We start from the raw sequence: 15,473 nt of genomic DNA, 5'->3' as shown, positions 1-15,473 counted from the left end.
TAGGGAGTATTACATCAAGGATGGGAAGGATCATATTACGGCTGACACAATCAGCTCCCTGCGCATTCGATGTGATGCACAAGATGCTCTTCTTAACATCACAAGCAGTGAATTGACTGAAGACAAATGGAGAACAATCAGGAGTCGAACAAGAAGAAAGATAACTGAGTGTATTACGTTTCATGGTACTATCTAAATTTGATAATGCAGAGAAGTGTTGATTTAAAAGGTTCATATTAGTATTATTTGGGACAGGGTTTTGTTGTGGTTTGCCGACCCCCAGTGACTTAAGAAATTTCCAAACCTTGGCTGGATCTCCGTTTTCAACGGATTCTTGAATGTGTCGGCGTTGTGCATTCCTACACACCTTGCTGCAGTGATTACGAATAGCTACATATTTTTCTCTGTTAGATTCAGAGGGGCGACATCTGTACTTAGTTTTGGCTATAGATTTTTTATGGAGCAGTGATTTGATGTCGTCCGTAAGCCAAGGCGACGGAAGCTGTTTCACTTTGATTTGACGAAAAGGTGCGTGAGTGTCGTATAGATCGGTTAATTTATTTGTCAATATAGCCACCTTGTCATCAACGCAGTCAGAGTCAAAGACTGAGCTCCAATTAATATTGCCGGCATCCTCGCAAAGCTTAACAACATCCATGTCACGAAAATTACGATGTACAAGGGTTTTCGGTTTGGGTTTAGGTGGTCGGATTCGGTAGGATAGGAAAAGTAAATCGTGGTAGGAGAAAGCATCAGCTGGACACTGGCCATGTTTGGAGACACGATTTGAGGAGGAGACAAGAATGAGATCAAGTAAGGAGGGAGTGCAGTTGGGAAAGTGGTGTGTGGCACTGAGAGGAAGGATAGACAGGTTGTTGGATTGAACTATAGACTGGAGTGTGGTGGAGCGGGAATCGTTTTTAAGGAGACAAGTGTTAAAATCACCCATGATTATGGTTTGACTGTACATTGGAGTAAAGTTTTCTAAAAGAATCTCAAAAGATGAGAAATAATCAATGCGAGAAGAGGGGCAGTAAAATACACCGAACAGTATTTTAGAGTGGAGAAGTACAATCTCAAGAAAAAGGTGTTCGCCAACATCAGCATGTGATGACGAACTAATGATAGAATAGGGGATGTTATTTTTAAGGTATATGGCTACGCCACCTCCACCTCCCACAGCCCGATCATTTCTGATGAGCTGATAACCAGGGAGTGAGTATGCGGAAGAGGCTAAGCACGGCTTAAGCCATGACTCAGAGACCAGTATGGCGTGTAGGTTTGTACAGTCAAAACTAGTCAGCATATCTGGATAATGAGCCGGAATACTCTGGGCATTGATATGGACAACATTCAGATTTCTAAGAGCATCAGAGAAATGAGACGATATTGTCTCAGCGAGAGAAGGAACACTAGCAAAACTGGAATCACTGTCAGCTGAAAAAAAATCATCACTATCGACACTGTCGTCGTGTAGCGACATATTAACAATGTGAAATATATAATAATAATATATGTGATACTATAAATATACTTCAACAATAATAATGTATGTGTAAATATAAAAGTAAAATAATAAATATAATAACTAAATAAAATATGAAACAAAATGTAACAAAACGTTAATTGTTCCATCTGCCGGTTGTGAAAACTAAACGTAACAGATAATGCAAACGCAAGATGAGTAAAAATAAATAAAAGATAAAATAGCTAGTTCAGGCACAAAGATATTAAATAAAATAAAACTACAAAGAAAGGAAATTCAAAGGAAATAAATAAATAATTAGGAATAGTTTAAAAATAATAGCATAACAATAATTACGTATATCAAGATAATAGGAGAAACGAAACGTTAAGCTGAAGGAAGGGCAGTGACAGATGACGTTTGACATTTGACAGATGACGTTTGGTCGTGTCATTGTCACGCATCATGATGTGCAAATTTGAGTTAAAAATAGTAGCATTAGTGAAGGTATTAGGAAGTTAGGAAGAAAAATTTAAGGAAAATAAATGTGTACCTGAACTAGTAACAAATAGCAGGATGTTCCATCACTTCTTGGCAACTGTGCGTTTGGACTTCGCAGCAACTGGTACCTCGGGCTTCTTAGGGGCTGAGGTCGACTTAGGCACGAGTTCGCCAATCCTGCTCAGCTCCACCAACGAGGTGACCCGATACCGCGTGTCATCCGGGCCTTTTATGAACACTGTACCCTCACGAGTCCAGCATTTGGCGACACCGAACTTCTCCCGTGCGGCCATAAACACGTCGTGCCTAGTCTTAGTGAGGAACTCCGACATTGTGACGCCCGTGCCCTTCAGCTTTGTTTTCGAGAACCACATCTTGTCACGAACATCCGAGTCCACCAGCTTCACAAGAATAGGTCTAGGCCGCTTAGGAGAGTGTTTCTTGCCAAGTCGTTGGCAGCGCTTGATGCATTGATGATGAAAGTCACTGACGCCTAACTGGTTGGTGACCAATTTGGTGATGGTCTGCTGCACATCCTCGACCTTCTGCTCACTCTCTGCCACACCGTGAAGCAGCAGTATCTTCTTCCGCCTCTGCATTTCCATAACATCAACAGTGCGTGCCAATGTGTCGATTTGGCACTGTAGCAGTTTTAAAGCCTGGGTGACAAAGGCACGGTATGCTATGAAGTCACTTGTTAAGCTGGAGACGGTTGTAGGGGAGGACTTCAACAGCTGAGCTTCGAATTCTGCCATCCTACTATGAATGCTGATGTTCATCTCATCAAGTGTAGCCTGCATGGTGTCCATTTGTGCACAGTGGAGATTAGAGTCAGGAAATTATTGTAACCGGCAGGTAGGGTGTTTAGTTGATGGTTGAGTACATAAACTATGTGAATATACTGTTTTATATATTTAAATTAAATAAAACTTTGTGGAGCTAATTATTTGTGACCAACCCTTCTGACTACCCACGTCCAAAAAAATGTTCAATTGGACTCCTCAGCTCGAAAAGATTCGAAAGGACATAATAGACATTCTGACCGATAAACCTGTATTGATGATCTTTGATCCAACACTCCCAACGGAGCTACATACAGACGCCAGCGCTGAAGGGTACGGTGCAATACTCATGCAGCGAGTTGACGGCAAACTGCATGTAGTTGAATATTACAGCCGTCGAACATCCAGCGCCGAATCAAAATACCACTCATATGAGTTGGAGACGCTTGCTGTGGTGAATGCAGTCAAGCATTTTCGGCACTATTTGCAAGGTAGAAGGTTTACTGTCACAACCGATTGTAATGCTGTCAAGGCTTCTAAGTCGAAAGTTGACCTCACTCCTCGGGTTCACAGGTGGTGGTGCTTTCTGCAAACATTCGACTTTGATGTCGAATACAGACTAGGGAAACATATGAGCCACGTAGACTTCTTTTCCCGTAATCCGTTACCAACCGAAGTAGGGTCTGTCATTAAGCCCGAACGAAAACATATCCATTTGACCACTATCTCAGACCATTGGCTACAGGCTGAACAGCAAAAGGACAACGAAATTAGTTCTATTATGACGAAACTGGAGGCAAATGAGCTTAATAGTGATATCGCTAAAACTTATGAAGTTAGGCGCGGTCTTCTCTATCGGAAAATCGATAGAAATGGTAAGAGCTATTGGTTACCAATAGTGCCTAGAGAATTTCAGTGGGCTATAATTAACCATGTGCACGAAAACATTATGCACCTGGGCTGGGAGAAAACATTGGAAAAAGCCTATTGTCACTATTGGTTCCCAAATATGAACAAGTACGTACGAAAATTCGTAGACAATTGCATTACTTGCAGAATGGCAAAGTCTAACTCAGGGAAAGTTCAAGCTGAACTACACCCAATTCCTAAGACTCCAATCCCATGGCATACCATTCACATGGATGCAACAGGTAAACTAAGTGGTAAGAAAGACGCGAAGGAGTATGTTTTTGTATCAATAGATGCTTTTAGTAAATACGTGATATTACACCATACACGTAAAATAGACACAAATAGTGCCATTAAGGCCTTAAGATACAATGTGTCTTTGTTTGGTGCTCCCACACGCGTCATCGCTGATCAGGGTCGATGCTTTGCAGGTAAGGAGTTTAAGGAGTTTTCCAATACACACAACATTAACCTACACCTTATCGCTACCGGTACATGTCGCGTAAATGGGCAGGTAGAGCGTGTCATGTCAACATTAAAGAACATGCTAACTGCTGTCGAGGTAGATAATAACAAGTCATGGCAAGATGCATTACCTGATATTCAGTTAGCCCTTAACTGTACTATGAGTAGAGTTACAAAGGCAAGTCCTTTAGAATTATTGATAGGAAAGGTTGCTAGGCCCCTAAACTTAATGTCATTAGAAGCAGACGATATAGAAGTTGATTTGTGTTATATTAGAGAGCAATCGGCACGAGCATTAGAGGCTAACGCTTCTTCGGACAAGGTTCGGTTTGATAAAAGTAAAGCAAAGTTAAATAAATTCGAAGTAGGTGATTATGTGCTCATTGAGAATCACGAGCGTAACCAAACCAAGCTTGACCCAAAATTTAGAGGCCCTTATAAAGTAATTGAGCTCTTGGATGGTGATAGGTATTTACTGGGGGCCCTTAACTCTAATAGGACGTACAAATACGCGCACGATCGTGTACGTGCTATGCCCGAATGTTACGTTCCATTGGAGTTGAGTAGTGGCCTGGAGGTTCCAACCAACCAAATTGAGACAGAATGTGCCGATGACGGCCATGGTAAGTGATTACATTTTCTTTTGACTGCAGATCTTGACCTGTGTGACTATGACTAGCCTGTGTGGCAATGGCCTGTGTGGCAAAGACTGGCCTGTGTGGCAAATATTAGCCTGTGTGGCAAAGACTGGCCTGTGTGGCAAATACTAGCCTGTGTGGCAAAGACTGGCCTGTGTGGCAAATACTAGCCTGTGTGGCAACGACTTACCTGAGTAGCAATGACTAGCCTGTGTGGCACTGACGGACGTATGTCATAATGGAGAATGTTACCTAATTTTGATTTTTAGCACTCCATATTCTCGTTTAAAAATAAAAAATACTGGTGAAAGAATTACTTCGATACGTCAATTAGTTTTCGATTTATAAGTAAAACAAGTTGTAACCGCACGACGCTAGCTCTCGGTGACGGTGTGACGTCACTCTACACTTGCTCAGTCTGGCTCACACAGTCCGCCTGCGGTCGCGCGCTCGGTGCGTTGAAATTATTCCTAAATACTTTTAAAAATGTTCAAGTCAAATACTAGGAAATCATATGTTGTGCCTAAATGTAATTTAATATTATGTAGGTAAGTACATTAGTAATAATAAATAACTTCATCTTATAATGAAACAATTTCTAACCGGATTGATCGCGAGTTTATTGATTTTACTGTGACAGGAAAAATGTAAAATCGATAAGTATGCGATTATTTCGGTTAAAAACTGTTTCATTATAATATGCAGTGATCGTAAATATCTAACATTATTACTTATTATACCTATGTATAATATACTCGAAGCCGCCCACGACTTCGTCCGCATGAAAACCTTTCCCGCGTAAATCCCGATCCTTCGGGAACTCGAGGATAAAAAGTAGTCTATGTGTTATTCTGGGTCTTTAGCTTTATATCAAATTTCATCGTAATCGGTTCAGTCAAATTTGCGTCAAAGAGTAACAAACATCCATACATACTTACATACGTACATACTTACATACATACATACATACATATACAAACATACGTACATACATACATACATACGAGGTACGTACACACATACGTACATATGTACATACGTACATACGTACATACATACATATGTACGTACATACATACATACATTGACATATGTATGTCATTGTATGTATTACTTATGTACTTATGTATGTACATATATGTACATTCTCACAAACTTTCACATTTATAATATTAAGTAGGATTTCGGAAGCAACAAAACCTCTATTTGTTTCACAAATAATTCGCAACCATTATTCAATTTATTTCAGTTAGATTATCCGATTGCCCTTTTTTAAATCCTTTATCCATTTTATTAATCGAATAGTATTTACTATTATTATAAGTTATTTTATACATAAGCGGACGAAAACACAACAAAATACTACGCAAGCTATACTAAGACTACCAAAATACTAAGCGGGACGCGGCCCGCGCGGCGCGGCAATGTAATATGACGTCACAGCCGCTCACGCGGCTGTTAGCGGGACTCGATATTTTTCGAAACATTGAATGCTTATAAAATCAAAACTATTTGGTATTTTTGACTAAAACAAAAACATGTTTATATGTATACCTACAGGCTATACTGTGTCAAAATTTAAAGCGATTTGGCATACCTAGTAACATTCTCCATTGTAGGACCCAGTGTTATATGTGCCCATTGTTGTGTTTGGACTGTTAAATTTGTAATCACTGAGTTGTTGTATAACGTAAACAAGGAGGCTATCTGATAGGTCAGGGAGACCGAACGGAACACACCGTCAAACACTTTCTATTTTGTCTACAGATGAGACCAACACACACGAGGACGTGTGATAATACAGGACGGCCGTGACGGCGCGGCGGCGCGCTGATTATTGATTAAGTTTAATCCTAAGTTGTGCAATTATTACATTACGAAATATTGTTGATCATAACTTGATTTGTAAAACCTATTTTAATTTTAATCGATTAATCGATATGCAATGTTAATATTTTGAGCGGGTAGCCCCGAATAGGGTAGTGAGTGGCGTGACTTGTAATGGCGGCGGTCAATTCTGTTGACAGTTGCCGAACAGGGCGCACACGTGCTAACCTATTGGCTCATAATCCAGTTTCATCTTGTTCATTGTCTGTGATTTTGTACAAAATTGTGAAACAGTGAAACAATAAGACATTTGGCAATCTAACTGAATCGTTATTTTTATTCCTGTGTTACTCCTTGCCGTTATACTGCCCACTATGGACGGCGACAGCCAGGACCGCTATGAGGCCCCTTCTGACGCTCTTTCATATATATTGCCGCATCCCTGATATATATATGTATATATATATACAGGGTGTAAATGACAGCTAACCGAAAACTTTACTGGTAAGTTTGTGACACTGTATGCGCGAAATTTACTCCAACGATATTTCTCGGAAATTTGGTTCCCGAGTTAGTCATTTTTGAGCGTTCAATGTATAGTGAACAACGCGATGTATCTCCGCGCATGCCTACGAGATTTCGGCCGGGACTCCACCAAAGCAGAGATGTGTGCGGTGTGCTGTGTGCTGTGCGAGAAGAGATGTTTTTCAGCTCGCGGGACTCCACCAAAGCGGAGATGTGTGATCTCTCGTCTCCACTGCGCGTCGTCCGCGCACAGCTCACATCTCCGCTTCCATCGCGACATACAAATATTACACATCTCCGCACAGCGATCTCCACTGAAGCTGAGCGGAGAGGAGACGTGTCAATAACTCAATTCTATTGGTTGTTTAAAAAACATCTCCTCTCCGCTCGTCTCGTCTCCGCTTTGGTGGAGTCCCGGCCTTCTGGCGGCGGCGGCGCGCTGAGCGACGACATGTCGCGACGCGTCGTAGGTACGTACGCGTACCACCACGTCTATGCGCTCACTAGTAAGTATGCAACGCTATCATTAGATAACAATCTTATGTATCGTTTATGGTATCGTAAGTAGGCCCGTATGTTACAATAGCTCATAGTAAAATTGTAAGTAGGTAGGTACCTACTTGGCTTACGTGAAATCAAACAATAATAGCAAAATGTAACCAATAATAAGAAAGTGCTAAAACAAATTGTTATCAATGTCTATCAACACGCAAATACCTGGTGTATGACGAGAGTTTGAGTATCTTTGGATCCGGACGTACAGGTGCAGAGCACGCCGTGCACTTCCACGTGCTTCACCATACATAACTGATAACACATCAACATTTCTTCCTATTTACGAACACAACTGCACTTCGAAAACGATAACAACAAAAATAATAACAATAAAAACACTAACAACTCAAAACTGGAACAATAACAAGTAATAATAAACAGCAGTTCACACACGACACGACGAATAGGACATAACGAATGTGTAACGGTGAAGAGCTTCCGTCTTCCGCGAGCGAATTGCTCGATCTATCAATCAAAGAGAGCCGCCGGCGCGGGCGCCTTTCCGCTCACTCGCGCCGCCCCTCGACTGCGCCACCCGCTCCCTCCGCGCCGTCCGCGCGCCCGCCGCCGATTTGGTGACGAGCGACGAGTTAGGATCCCAGCGAGAGATTAGATTCAAATAGATTCAATAAAATATTGATGTGGCATTACTATTTTTACTTGTCACAGTTTGTACTGGTTGCATTGTAGTTTTATTCAAATACCGAATAACATTACAAACATTATTGATGTAAATTTAAAATACTTTGATATTTATAACATAAAATCAGCTTAAAGTAAATAAAATAAACACGAAACGTTTATTTAATTAAACCATTAAAAATGTAGGTACATAACAATGATAACAATCAATATCCATTAATATTCTTATCAGAGAAACTAACTTATCATAATTCATTATCCCCGGAGAATTACTTAGCATCGATTTTGTCGCATCCCATCTATGTAACATCCACGCGCGGTCGCGGCGTCACGCGTCAGTACGGCCATCTACTTTTCGAGTCGCACCGCGCTTGTATGAAGTATGAATGAGCGTGTAAATATCGAATAGAATTTTGCATGAATGAACAAATGGAACAAAGCGACAATACTTACATGTTAAATTGTTTATTAGAGATTTTTATAGCGCTAAAGAATATCTATAGGATTTTTTGTCGTTCTGTATGTATTTATACGTGTAATAATAAGATATCACACATTTTAAATCTTATGAATTTACCTTTTATCGGAGAGCGGGATAATTATGTCATTTTCATTTTTAACATAGAACAAATACTAAGTAACGCTGCAATCTGCATACTAGTGAGTGTGAGGCTGACAGCTGTGTGCGTGTTACAGAGTTCAGTATGAACTCTGTAACATTAACGAAAATGCTTTTAACGAAAATGCTTTCACCAGATGATTAATTCATTTAAAATAATGAAATCTATTAGAATTAAGGTATGAAGAGTTTAAACTAATTAAATATCTGCATAATTAAGATAAATCGATTCACCTTTATTAATCGATTATTATATTTTTAATCTGTGCTAACTCTGACTTGACATTGACACTCGTTCGTTTCGTATCGTCTAGTGCGTGTGCGTTCTGAGTGCGTTTCCTCCCATATTTTTATTGATATTTTCCTCGACCTCTGCATTCCTACGGACTTCTGATCTTCCTTCTTGTACGACCCTTGCCTTGCTGCCATACCGGACTCGGAGAACCCCGCTTAAACGTTGAACTTGACTTGTTATTTTGGATTCTACGAACGGCCTGCCGATTGGATATTGATTGACATCATGGATCGTTGTGCAAATTGTGGCATCGCGACTAGTCGCTGTTCTACACTAGGTCGTCGAGCTTTGGATGACGAAATGATATTAGCAGTGATTCGACATTGGCGTGCACCAGAATCTGTAAGTACTTACTCACTCCGTTTATTAGCTCACCACTGTCTCCCACGCTGAATAATAAAGTATAGATAGGTATACATTTAAAAGCCACATAAGTAACTTGGGCACAGTTAATCAAATCATTTATTTGCATAGAATGTGGGTATTACTTTACTTATATAGTACAATAAAGCTGGGTACATTCTGCCTGAGTAGGTAGATTTTTTTAAAGTAACAAAACGTTTTGTATCTTTCAGGTAAACAGTAGTGACCATGTTTGCCAAGCTTGCTGGGAACGGGCTCAAAGATCACCTCTTCGTGGACCTAGACTTCTTGGCCACCGTAGTGTTTGTCTTCGCTGTGGACGTTCTCTTGCATCTAAAGCCAGCCATTTACTTCACACTGGCTCACCTCGTGAATTGAGAATTTATAATGTTATTCAAGAGTGGATTATGCCTAAAGCTGTAAGTTAAATCAGATGCTGAGTTTACAATGTGTTCTATAAATGCTTTTATCTACACTCACAATGTAATGTTCCAATTTTGAATTCAAAACATAATCTATAAACACATGCTTACCTTACTTACTTAGCTGTACCTTTGTACTCATATTTATAATGTATTTTCTTATTATTATTTATCTGTGTGTACATAAACTATAAAATAAATAAATAAATAAATACTTTTTCATTAAAAAAAATAACCATTATAATTCAAGCTTTCTCCTTTGATTTTAAAAAATCTGTATCATAAAATAACTTTTTAATGTAGTATAGTTTTTGAGTGACCTCTTGCAGTCCAACCTTTGAGATTGTGAACTTTACACTTTAATTTTATTTCAAATGTATGAGTGAAGATAAACAGCATATAATTAGGTATTAAAACACTTGTGTGATACTATTATCACAAACTTCCGCTCATATATTAATAACCTCTTTTATATGGCTGTTGCATAAACTGCTATTGTTGTAATTCGAATTAATCCTTGAAATTCTTAAATGATCGTTGTATCGTTCATTTGTTGCAAATAGTAGAAACTAGTTGCATATGCCATACTTGTTGGGTGGCTGCAGACAGAGCTGCTGTCCATATGGTCTCTCGCCCATCATCTTCTTCGCAAGCAAGCCGAATTGAAGAAACACAGCCACCAGTGCAAGTTCTTACTGCTGACCCTCCAGTAGAGGAAATACAGCCACCCGCACAAGTTCTTGCTGCTGACCCTTCATATGAAATACAGCCACCGGCACAAGTTATTGCTGCTGACCCTCCACTTGAAGAAGTTAGAAGAAATCAGCTGGAACCTACTATTGTATTACCAGATTACATGAGAGCTATAGAAACAGAAAGTAGGTGCTTTATTGAAGGATGCCGGAGAACAGAGAGGTACAGAGTTCCGCTTTCTACTAGGAAAATGTTGCTCAATCAGTATAAATATTATGTCCCTCAGAACAATCGTCTTTGCGACCGTCATTTAGTTGTAGAAGCATGGGATTTTCTCAACAGTTTGAGAAATAATTATGTACAGTCTTTTACAGCTAAACACATTCAGGACATGATGTCCTTAAAATAAGTTGAATATTCGGGAGTACTTCATTTTGAGAGTATAGATGAAATGGAAGACCATGTTGTTCACACATGGATAGGGTTAAATAAAGCACAGTTCCATCAAATGTTCAATGAGGTCCCTCAGTTATTAGAAATACCCAGAGCGTCACTAGCTTTAGCAGCATATTTAATTAAACTTAGAACTGGGGATTCTGATGAGAGGTTGTCTACATTATTAAAAGTCTCTAGGCGAACTCTTGAAAAGTGGTTGCACCAAGTAAGAGATATACTATATGAGTATTTTGTACCTAGACACCTAGGTTTACATCATATTAATAGGCAGCAAATTGTGGAAAGAAATCTCTCTATACCAAAAACATTGTTTGGTAACTTTGAGGGAGTTGATAGGCCCATTGTAATATTTGATGGAACATATTGCTACATTGAAAAGAGTTCAAATTATTTATACCAAAAAAGAACATATAGCATGCACAAATATCGCAACCTCATGAAACCGTTTTTAATGGTATGTACCGATGGACATATAATTGATGTGCTGGGCCCCTATCCAGCCACCACTTCAGACGCTGATATAATGAAAAAAGAATTTTCAAGCGAAAGGCCATTACGGGAATACTTCCGTCAAGGTGATGCTTTTATACTGGATAGGGGCTTTCGTGATTCATTGCCCTTATTGCACGAATGTGGATATAGGACTTATGTGCCTGCTTCTTTAGAGGAGGGTGAAACACAGCTTTCTACTAGTGAAGCAAATAAATCGAGAGCAGTCACCATATGCCGTTGGGTTGTGGAGGTAGTAAACGGCAGATTTAAAAGAGATTTTAAATTATTACGGCAAAATTATTTTAATGTAGGCAGTAAAAGTTTTGTAAAAGATTTTGAAGTGGCTGCTGCTCTCTTAAACAATTTTCACCCTCCTGTTGTTGATCGTGTAGATGCTGGGGAAATATTAGAACAAATAAATATTCATATGAATACAGAAAATGAATTAGCCGAATTTATTTTAAGAAATAATTATAATAGGCGAAGGGCTAATTTTCATACAATTACTGTACACAATGATAATCTTAATGATTTTCCCCAGCTTACTGATAATGAGCTCATACTGATATCACTAGGCACATATCAAATAAAGCAGGCACGTTCTTATTTCGGTGAACATGTAAGGGGCAATGATGGCTATGTAATTGAAGTGTGCAGGGAGGTCAACAGGGAACTACTGCGAGAGCTGTCGGCTTCAAATACTTCATGGCTACTAAGAAGACGCATTCAGTCAAGGCATATAAGTCGCAAAACGTATTTTGTTTATGTTTTAGTTGACAGTTCTCGCAGAGGTAGGGAAGCAATATTAAAATATTATTGTAACTGTATCGTAGGCAAACGAACTGTAGGCTGCTGCGCCCATGTTATGTCTATAATATGGTACCTAAGTTGGGCTAGGTACCAAGAAAATATAGTACCACCTGCACAGTTCTTAGATGACGTTCTTGTTATAATTGAAGATGAATAAAAAATATTAAGTAATAAAAAAGTATTTTCATTTTAAAACATCATCTCCTTCCCACTCTACAAAATATAAACATCCTATCTAAATAATAAAACAAAATGATTCAAAATATCAAAATCCTGACTGCTAAGCGAACTAAAAAGACGTAAACAAGAAGAAAATTATGCTGTGCAGTCGAAGGATACATCTGGTCATATTTTGTTCCCTTATTTTTGAAATCACCTCATAAACTCTTTATTTTGATACCCCACACGATCAGTTTGGAAGAGAAAAAATATGGGTCCCCCACAATCCTATGGCGCCCAAACAAACCTAATTCGGCAGTCGGGTAAAAAATTACAATCGAACTTAAAAAATCGGATGTTAAGTATAGATTGTAAGGCTGTGGTTACACGTTCAATCTGGCATCAATCTGATCCATGACCTTGATCACGCACAAAGTAATGGATTTACAGGATTGTATAGATTGTGGATCATCAATCTACGCATTACACGTTCAATTTCCCGTCAATCTGGATCTCAATCATGGATCACATTGATGACAGATTGAACGTGTAACCTTCGTCTTACGTAACCTCACTTTTGCTAATTCTCTTTTATCTCAGCTCTCAGATTTCCAAAATCTGTAAAATTTTCAGTGATTGTTTGTTAATATAGTAGCTATCAATTGACACCAATTTCATCTTATTACATCTAGGCCTAAAATTGTATGAAAGCGTATCCGTCTCCTTTTCCAAATTGTTGCGGAGCGATAGACGGAAAACATATTCGTGTAATAAATCCGGCAGGTGGAGGCTCTATGTTTTATAATTATAAACATTTTTATTCTATCGTCCTTTTGGCAATGTGCGATGCGGACTACTCTTTTACTTATATTAACGTTGGGTCTTGCGGAAAAAACTCAGATTCTACAATATTTCAAGAGAGTTCACTTTATCGCAAGTTACAGGACAATAGATTGAGTTTACCAGGTGTAAAACATTTGCCGGGCACTGATATAATACTACCACACATTATAGTTGGTGATGGTGCATTTGGTATATCCAACCATGTGATGAAACCTTATGTCCGAGCCGACATGACTCATAAAAAGAAGATATTTAATTATCGCTTAAGTCGTGCTAGACGGTACATAGAATCGACGTTTGGAATAATGTCCAACAAATTCAGAGTGTTCCATACACCTATGAATGTCAGTTTTCCTGTAGCAAAAACGATAGTTCAAGCCTGTTGCATATTGCACAATTTTATTAGAGTACGGGATGGCTACAATGTAAATGACACATTAACCATAACAGGACTGACTGATTTTATTGAACAACCATACCAGGAAAGATCAGGAAACATATTACGCGATATACTTATTCGCTAATTACTTTGTGTCACCTACTGGTAGCGTGTCATGGCAAGATAGATCAGTATTTTGATTTTTTAGTAGATAGGTACCTACTGAGAAATTCAATAAATGTAACGAAACGCAGTCATAATATTTCGTGCTCAGATTAATTTACCTACCTACATAATTAATAATTTGCAACAGAATTTTTGAAAGTAGACATTAGACAATACATGTAACAAAAATATTAATAAATAATTCTTACCTAAGCAGGTATTGAAATTTTCACCATACAGTTCCTTTCCAATTTCTTCCCAGGCTTTATTTTTGCGTCTTTATTCTTATATAATTGATCGGCCGGATCCCATAAACACCTTCTACATCGTACTTCCTCAATTATACGTTCCGTATCCATATTATAATTCATGTTGTTCTTACTGTACTTAACGGCGCGTCTCAACAGCGTCACTCTAAAACGCATACTGATCGTATCGTAACTCGCGGCGCGCGCTTCGGCAGCGCCGGCGAACAGCGCGCGTTTACTCAACAGCGCTGCTCAAGCGCGTGACTATAAGGCTGGTTTTCCTGTCACGCTGACGGTCGGCGCTGATGGGTCAATTTGTATGTAGTTACAGATAGCGTTTTTGAGTCGCGCTGACCGCTCAGCGCCGACGGCCGTCGGCACTACATACAAATTTGCTACGCGTCGACCGTCAGCGCCGACCGTCGGCGTGATAGGAAAACCAGCCTAAGGCCTCTGCCTCGAATTTTGCGGGCAGCGGGGCGGCGGCGGCGGCGGCGCGGGAGCGGGGCGGGCAACGCGTACCTATTCTCCAAACCAGCGGGTAGATCGCGTGGCACTATAGCGGTGTAGTGTTGTGTTCGTCGTTGTGTTGTCGAGATATTTGTTTTTCTTCGCGAACGAAATGTCTGGAAAACGACGACATCTTTTTGATTCAAATTTATTCCTAACGCTCGATTTATTGTGGGCAAAAGATGAAGTGGATCCCTACTATAGGTCAAGGAAAATAAATGGCGAGTTTTATCGAAATTATGAAGAACAGAGACATAATCCCGATAAATCCTACGACTACACCAGAATCGTTGTGGTGGCGGGCGTGGCGTAGGCACATTTTAGGTTTTGTCTTTAATTATTTATTAGTTTATAATAACATTTTATTTGATACTATTCAAAACAAGGCAGTCTTTCGAATTTGCGTACTTCGGACTCAATGAAGTAAATACTTGAATCAATACTATGGATATAATTCGCCAAATAAGTATTTAAACTCTCGCGACTAGTACACATAATATTATAATGCAACGGGTCTTATACGCGATTGAAAATTTAAAGGTTAGGATACCTTATTTGCTGCCCGACGTTTCGATCGCATTACAACGACCGTGGTCACGAGCTGACTGATGTGGCTGCTAAGCGTCGTCTTCTTGCGGCGCGAGTTTCGACGCCTACCCTCAATTGGTTTTCACTTAGTGTACATTGTTCGGAATTGTCGGTACTTCGAC

This window comes from Anticarsia gemmatalis, chromosome W, assembly GCF_050436995.1.
Source record: "Anticarsia gemmatalis isolate Benzon Research Colony breed Stoneville strain chromosome W, ilAntGemm2 primary, whole genome shotgun sequence".
Taxonomy (NCBI): domain Eukaryota; kingdom Metazoa; phylum Arthropoda; class Insecta; order Lepidoptera; family Erebidae; genus Anticarsia; species Anticarsia gemmatalis.
This window is presented reverse-complemented; position numbering follows the sequence as displayed.